The 7,792-nt window shown below is 36.5% G+C and overlaps 1 long non-coding RNA gene across 1 annotated transcript; it reads right to left on the bottom strand.

The window, feature by feature from the left end:
* Positions 1-222: 222 nt before the first annotated feature.
* Positions 223-1,863, bottom strand: LOC145030636 (uncharacterized). Its single transcript, XR_013676669.1, has 3 exons — positions 1,497-1,863; positions 1,217-1,404; positions 223-533 (listed from the first exon to the last, which is right to left on the bottom strand). It is a non-coding gene; the product is annotated as an uncharacterized LOC145030636 (long non-coding RNA).
* Between the last annotated feature and the right edge of the window lie 5,929 nt (positions 1,864-7,792).

Genomic DNA, 7,792 nt, shown 5'->3' with positions numbered 1-7,792 from the left:
TTCTGTCGCAATTTCTATAGCTAATTACATTTATAGCAATAATTTTGTTGTTCTAAATATATAACCAGAATCTACAAAATGAAACTCAATGCATACAATAAACTATAATTAAAATTCAAGTACTAAATTAGCTAATAATATTTGACTAGCAAAATGAAAAAATTAATACTCCATTTTAAAGTATCAAAACCAAATAACAATAATCAAGTGTCAAAGGCTAAACCGATTTTATAATATCAAAACCAAATTACAAAAATCAAGTGTGCAAGTCTAATTAATTGGGTAGGTTACTTCCTTGAGTGGGTTTTAAGATGTCGTTATACATATTGACAGTTTCTTGTATTTTGTCCCCAATTTCTTCACGTTCCGCACATAACTCATCCTTTATCTCCTCATGAATACGATCAAGAATAACATACAAAGCAAACACTTTGTATAAACGTACTTTTAAAAACGTGGTTTGCACAGGATCAAATAGTGATTGTGGACAGATGGTTGATCCTCTATGTGTGGCTACATAAGATGCTCTACTACTAAATAATATATATAAAAAAAGAAACAAAAAGAAGAAAATAAGTAGTCATTTTTAGAATCAAATTTTATGGGATCAATTTAGTTATAGATGCTTACAATTTCACCCTTCAATAAAAAATAAAAAAAAAATAAAAATAAAAAAAAAATAAAAAAAAAAAGAGTTGAGAGATTCCCGATTAGCTGAAAAATCCATACAAAAAGGAATAATTTATCGGTAATTATGATTCCATTCCATTATACATTTTATAAGACAAAATAATCAACCAACCATTATACATTTTATAACACAAAATAATCAACCAACCATCTGTAACTATGACTCCATTCCATCAAAACGTATACCTTGACTTTTGAGGTTAACATTATGATTCCTCAAATCCAAATTGACATCAATTTGTTACAAATTTTATACTGAACTTAGCAAAGTTTTCTCAATAATTAATTCATTAATCGGAAATGTGGAAAGGATAGAGTCGTTCATCCACCAACTTCTCTGTGATAAAAAATGATGCATTTTTCTACACCTCTTATATATAAATGAATTATTTCGGATTTAAACGATCCATAGAAACACTACATTACACACTCCTAACAGTCTACATACAAACATTGATCAAATTTAACACAATAACTAAACATAAAATTACTGAATATATGTAGAAACCAGAAAAAGAAAACTCACAATTTTGAGTGTACTCTGCAAATTCTGAGCAGCATCGTAAGCCAGGTAAAACAACAAGAACACCCAAATTAGAATATGAATTTCTCTGCTATGAATAAGTGTTTGAGTTCCATTTTGATTCTCATCAACAAGCGATGATTCCTCATCCATGGCCATCTACTCACTCGACTAACGATTATCCTTCATATCTACAATATTGAGACGCTGACTTTATAGAATCATAGATTTGGGGAATGTAGATTAGAATAGTCTTGAAAGTGTCGAAAACATCAAAACATACCTGGAATCATGGAGATTGGCAACAGAAACTCGAAGAACCCATAATGTGGTGTTTCAATTTCGTTGTCGACACCTCTAAGAGAATCTGAGGTGTACTTAACGTCATGAATCGGCGCTATTGGGTGTGGTGGCGGCAGAAATTGGTGATGTTAGGGGTTGGGGGTGGGGTGGCCAGAATCGACGGTCGTGGAGGTAAGGAGTGACGGGTTGAAATTAGGGTAAGATATTTTTAGAGGGAGAATTTGGGAGGGAGATATAGGGGGGAACGAAAATATTGAGAGAGAATTGAAAATGAGACAAAATATGGGAGGGAACCAGAGATTAGCGATCTGATTTCCGTCGTTGATCCCTAGTAAAGGCAGCAAAACCACAATAAGAAACATATTCCAAAAGAGGATCACAAATCCGTACAGTTTGCAACTAAAACAACCTGATAGGTACATTTTATTTATTTTTTCTAGAGTTTATATAAGCTTATTTTTTCTTTTATTTTTAGTTAATCTTCTGCATATTTTACTTTTTGTTATTATATATTTATTTTCGGGTACTTTCTAGTTTTTGTGTTTGATTTCATATTTTTCGAAGACAATTACGAGCGAGGATGATCAACGGATTAGTGGGATTATTGATTATTCAAGATCCGATGATATGGGTTTTGGAGAGTTGACGGAGATGATCTTTGGCTAGTATTGGGCTTCTTAGATGCACTATGGACCTCATAACTCATATATTTTTGGTGGTGGCAAGCTCAAACAAAGCAACAATGAACGCACTACAAGAAAAATAGACATCTATGACTAAACAATCAAAGACCGGTTAATAGATACCATGTATTTGAACCGATGATAATATCTACAACTAATTTTCATGTTTGAATAAAGAGAGACTAATTAGACTTATTCAAGACTAAAATTTAGTGTCTAATACATTTATGCTAGTTTAGGTTTGCAAGGAAACATATTTAGCATCACCACTATTACCGTCGGTAATAGCTTAAGTCCATTTCATCCCCATGTCAACATTCTACTTTCTCACTATCACTCCCACTTCTCTTCCTCGGCGATTACGACTCCACTTTAACCATTTGGAAAACTTAAGGCCATTCACAAGTCAGTTATCACCTTGACCGACAGGAACACCACCGGGGTTTTTATACCGGCGATTTTGGGGCGTTTACCAGCCATTTTGGGACGTTTACCGGCGATTAGGTGTGTTTTCGGTGACCCTTCCACCACAAAACCGCCGCCAGTTGGTAATTTCTCATCCCTCCTATCGGTTTTTCTCCTACGAATTGTGTCCTCTCTAAGATAATTTTTTTTGTAATCAAGAAATCCACAAACAGCCATTGTTACTGCTGCGGCGAGGCGCCATTGCATATTTTTCTGGCATAAACACCACCACAGATGCTTATAATTTCGAATTCAGGTAAGTAATTCTCTTTGGTATGCAAATAGATGGTATTTGGTATGCAAATAGATGGTACTTGAGCTAAAACATATGGTATGCAAATTTTTATGACCTAAAATAATTATAGAATTATTTTGGTCATATTCAAGGTTATGATAAGAAATGTAACGATTATTACATAAATTTGATAGTATGCAAACATACGGTATTTGGTATTTAGTATGCAAATTTGTTTAATCCAACAGTTTAAATGTTTATGAGTGCATTTTGTTTATGTTTATGTGTATCTGGTAAGCAATCATGTATGTGTGTATGAATGTACGCATATGTGTATTTGTATGTATTATATATATATATATATATATATATATATATATATATATATATATATATATATATATATATATATAATTGATGTATGTGTATTGTGTATATGTGTCTTTGTATGCAATCAAAATTTTATGTGTGTATAATGTATGCATATGTGTATTTGTATATATTGTATATATATATATATATATACATATGTGTGTGTGTGTGTGTAGGTATGATGGATATATGTGTATTTGTGTGCAATAAGAATTTATGTATGTAGGATGTCTTAAATTCTTATGTCTTAATTAGGCAAGCCTCAAAACTACAATGCTATAATTAAAAACAAAAAAAGTAGGATGATATAAATCGTAATGTAATTTAATGCTATAATTAAAAAATAAAAAGTAGGACGCTATAATTCATTTTGTCATGTAAAGTATAATGTATAACAGAAACTTTATTTCGATTCCTAGTGTATGTGTATTTGTAATATATTTGTATATGTATATCTTATAATGTTGTAGGAAATGGTGTCGATATGGCTCTTATTTTTGTAAATCATGGTGGTTGTTATGGGTCCTGGACATGGGGATGACACTTGAAAAGTTGGAACAAGTTCATAATAATCCCAACCTATCTGTTAACAACAACATAACTTTAGCCTACTTTTCCTTTTTAGATTCATTTCCATCATCTTAATCTTAATTTGGTTGACTTTCTGTATCAGTTTGTAACTTGTGGTTTGGTTTCATTCATGCTCCAGATTGACTTTGTTTCGTAGCTACTTTCCAAACTCGTAAGTAAACGCATGAGCGACTTGATCATAAAAACCATTATATATATATATATATATATATATATATATATATATATAGAGAGAGAGAGAGAGAGAGAGAGAGGAAATAAATGTTTGTGGTTGTGTATAGGTATGGAGAATCCTAAAATTTTGGGTTGGATTTTTGAAATGCATTTCACAAACACAACCACATTCTTTTCGTGTTTTATTAAAAGTAAGTATGCCCCCTTGTTCACTTTCACTTTCATATTTTGTATTTGATTCTTTTTGGTTTATATTAAGTTATATATGAAATATGATTATTGCTTGTTAATGATTACAGTTTCCTTCACCACAACTTGAGGATGCTCTGGACAAGTATGGTAGCCTACAAAGTCCCCTTGCACAATATTCCAATCAACCTAGTATCAAAAACTCCTTGCCTAGGTACCTAACCCTATCTACCTACCTATATTTTCAAAAAATTCTAATTAGAAAATATAGTAATGACTTAATAGTAGTGGATTTGTCCTTGTGATATGTGTTTTGGTCAAATCTACAAAGAGGCATGACTCCACCCCACCCTTGCTACTTTCCCAGAGTAAATATAGTTCAAGATAACAATCGCATCTTATCACATGTTGAGGCCCTCTCTCTCTCTCTATCTCTCTCTCTGTAACATCCAGTTTTCCAGATATATAATATTTTATCATTTTAGTTTGAGAATTTCATAGGGACTCGACAAGTTGGTGCCTCAACTCATTGAGTATGGACGCGATTGTTGACGTGGATAAATGAATGGACTTGACAGGTCAGAGAGCTGACTCGCAGAGTCAGCGCTGATGAGGTAAACCCTAATATTCTAGGCTTGAGGCCTATATAAGGACCTTATGGCCTCCCATTGCGGCCATATCTTCCAGAGAGCAACCCTAGAGAGCCATTGATCGAGTAGAGTGTGTGTGTGAGAGAGAGAGATAGAGGGAGAGCTACTTTGAGCTTATTAGTATAACTTTTGCACGAGAGAAGGAGATTTCAAGCTAGAAGATCAAAGGAGGCTGTTAGATCTAAAGATCTCATTCAGAGGACTTCAATTGGAGGTATTATATTCGGCCCTTTCTTTCCTCAATTGTGTAGATAATTATTTTGGGGGTTAGGGTTTGTAATACCCTCTTGAATGGGGTTTTGGATGCATCAAATTCCCTTTCTATGCTTGTGTTGTAGATCTGGACCTTGTGAGGTCCAGAGAGCCCGAAAGTAGAAAGTTATGGTTGTGTAACCATGGGGTTTTGGAGCTTGAGAGCGTTAATGGAATCTTGATGGTTTATAGAGCAATATACACCATGCATGGACCCCAAGTTAGGACCTTTACATGACTTTTGGATGCTAGGAGGCTAGATCTATGTTTTAGAGTTGTGGATATGACCTTAGTCGATCAAATGAGAGGATTGTTCAGATGACTCGCCGAGTCCATGAAGCGACTCGACGAGTCAGATCGGGTCTGACCCAGGACCATTGACCCAGAGACAACTCGTTGAGTTGGGAGTCAACTCGATGAGCTGAGTTAATCTCGGTGAGAACAGTGAAGAAACGTGATTGGAATCGTCGAGTCACATGGGTGAACTCAGCGAGTCATGTCAACTTTGCCTGTTGAATTCGTGTGTGGGTCAGTTAGGGACTTTTTGGATATCTAGAGGGGTATAAGGGTCTTTTACCTATCCTGAGGGTTAGAGGGTAAACAAAGAGGACTTTATATATATAAAGGGGCCAAATAGTGTTCTTGATTGAGTTGCTCGTCTATATTGTTAGGTGGAGGCTAGTCCGGATTACCACGTGTGTATCTATTTCCTACTAGTCACGAGGTGAGTCTTCCCACTATACATACCGTGAGGGGTAACCTACGTGTGACCGGGAGGGTCTTATGTGCATGCTCTGTGTTTGAGATATCGTATACTGTGATATTCTCTTTATTGTTTTGTGATATGTATGTTATGTTTATTTGAGTATTGAGCAAAGGGATCAGAGGATCCAATCTGAGTTGTGGACTGGAGGGTCCCACTGAGACACATTGACCAGAGGGTCTTATTGAGTTACAACCTCAAGTGGCTAATGAGCTGTGTGTGGTATTTTGGGGAACTCACTAAGCATTTATGCTTACCATGTTATGTGTTATGTGTTTCAGGTACTTTCGAGGACCGTGGGAAAGCTCCGACATGATTGTACACCTGCATCGAGAAGGAGTGATGATCTTGGATTTAGAATAAATGTTTTTGGAAAACTTTGTGAACACTTTTTGGAATTATGATATGACTTATGTTTTATGAATTTAAAAACGAATATTTGGTTGAAAATTTTTGGTTGTTACAAGTTGGTATCAGAGCCTTGGTTTGAGGGATTCAGATGCACCATCGGGTACATTTGAACTCAAACTGAGGATTTGAGAAGATTTTCAAAAAGAAAAGAGTTTTCTAAAAGAGAAAGAGTTCAAGAGAAATCGAGATGGAGCAGTGTGTACAATCAGCCAGAGCCCGAACGGTGACTTCCCAAAATACCCTCACTTACTTACTTGTGCTATGAAAAAATTAATGAAATAATAGTGATGCATGCTAGAGAATAAGCTAGGTATTCCATATCTTAGGGCTAGGATGCCTCATTTGTGATGCCTTAGCTTAGGAATCGTAATTATTTGTTATGTGCTATGTGTATGTGATCATGAGAGTCGAGAACATGAGCATTTAGAGTAAGAGAGTTGAGACGAGATTAGTTCTGATGTTGAGAGGGGTATAGTGCTTGGGAATTAGAATCGTAGGAGGAGGACTTGGGATGACTACAGGCCGGATGTGGAAGGTAGTATTGGGCTCGTACTACTGAAAACATCAGATATGTATGCAACCTAAGTAGAAATTCTTAGGGAGCTAAGGAACAAGTAGGGAAAATGATCGAGTGTGAGTCTACTCGAACTAGTCTTTGACATGTTTGTGTTATGTTTCAGAGACATCATGGTGGGGACACACCCAGAAGGCGGTGGGGCTAGTGATGAGGATATATAGAGGATCATTCATGAGGAGGTGGCCGTAACCATCCGAGTAGAGATTCCTAAGATGTTTGGGTCTATTAAGACCACCTTGATTGAGACTTTCGACGAGCGATACGCTGCTATCACTGAGGATGCTGCTGCTGCCGCCACTGCAGCTATCGCTGCTACTAGACCTCAGGGAGGTGACTCGTTGTTGTTTCGGGATTTTAGCAACACGAAGCCACCGGAGTTTGACGGGACTCAGGACCCGATTGTTGCGATGAGATGGATGTTTGACATTGTGTAACATCCGGATTCTCGGGGTATGATAATTTCATTATTTTATTATTTATTTATGGAGGGACTCGACGAGTTGGTTCCTCAACTCGTCGAGTAGGGGAGGATCCTTCCACGTGTTTTCACGACCAGACTCGACGAGTCGGGTATCTGATTCGCCGAGTCGGTGCTGGCAAATGAAACCCTAATCCCCGAGTTTGTGAGCCTATTTAAAGGCTCTTATGGCCTTCATTTGCGGCTATGTTGCCCCTGAGAGAAACCTAGAGAGCAGAGAGTGAGTTTGAGAGCTTGAAGAGGCAAATTTCATCATTCTGGTGTGGTTCTTGCTAGAAGGAAGAGGAGATCATCAAGCTAGGGAGTGTGGGAAGCTTAGATCCGTGATCATCTGCTTGGAACATCATTCCTGGAGGTATAATTCTTTCCTATTTCATTTTGATGAATAGGATTCCATGATTTGAGGGTTTTTCCTCCATTTCCATATGAGATCTAG

The sequence above is a fragment of the Lactuca saligna genome, chromosome 2 (assembly GCF_052625555.1).
Source record: "Lactuca saligna cultivar CGN05327 chromosome 2, ASM5262555v1, whole genome shotgun sequence".
NCBI classification, from domain to species: Eukaryota; Viridiplantae; Streptophyta; class Magnoliopsida; order Asterales; family Asteraceae; genus Lactuca; species Lactuca saligna.
The sequence above is the reverse complement of the archived record's forward strand: the minus strand, read 5'-3'. Positions and strand labels throughout refer to the sequence as shown.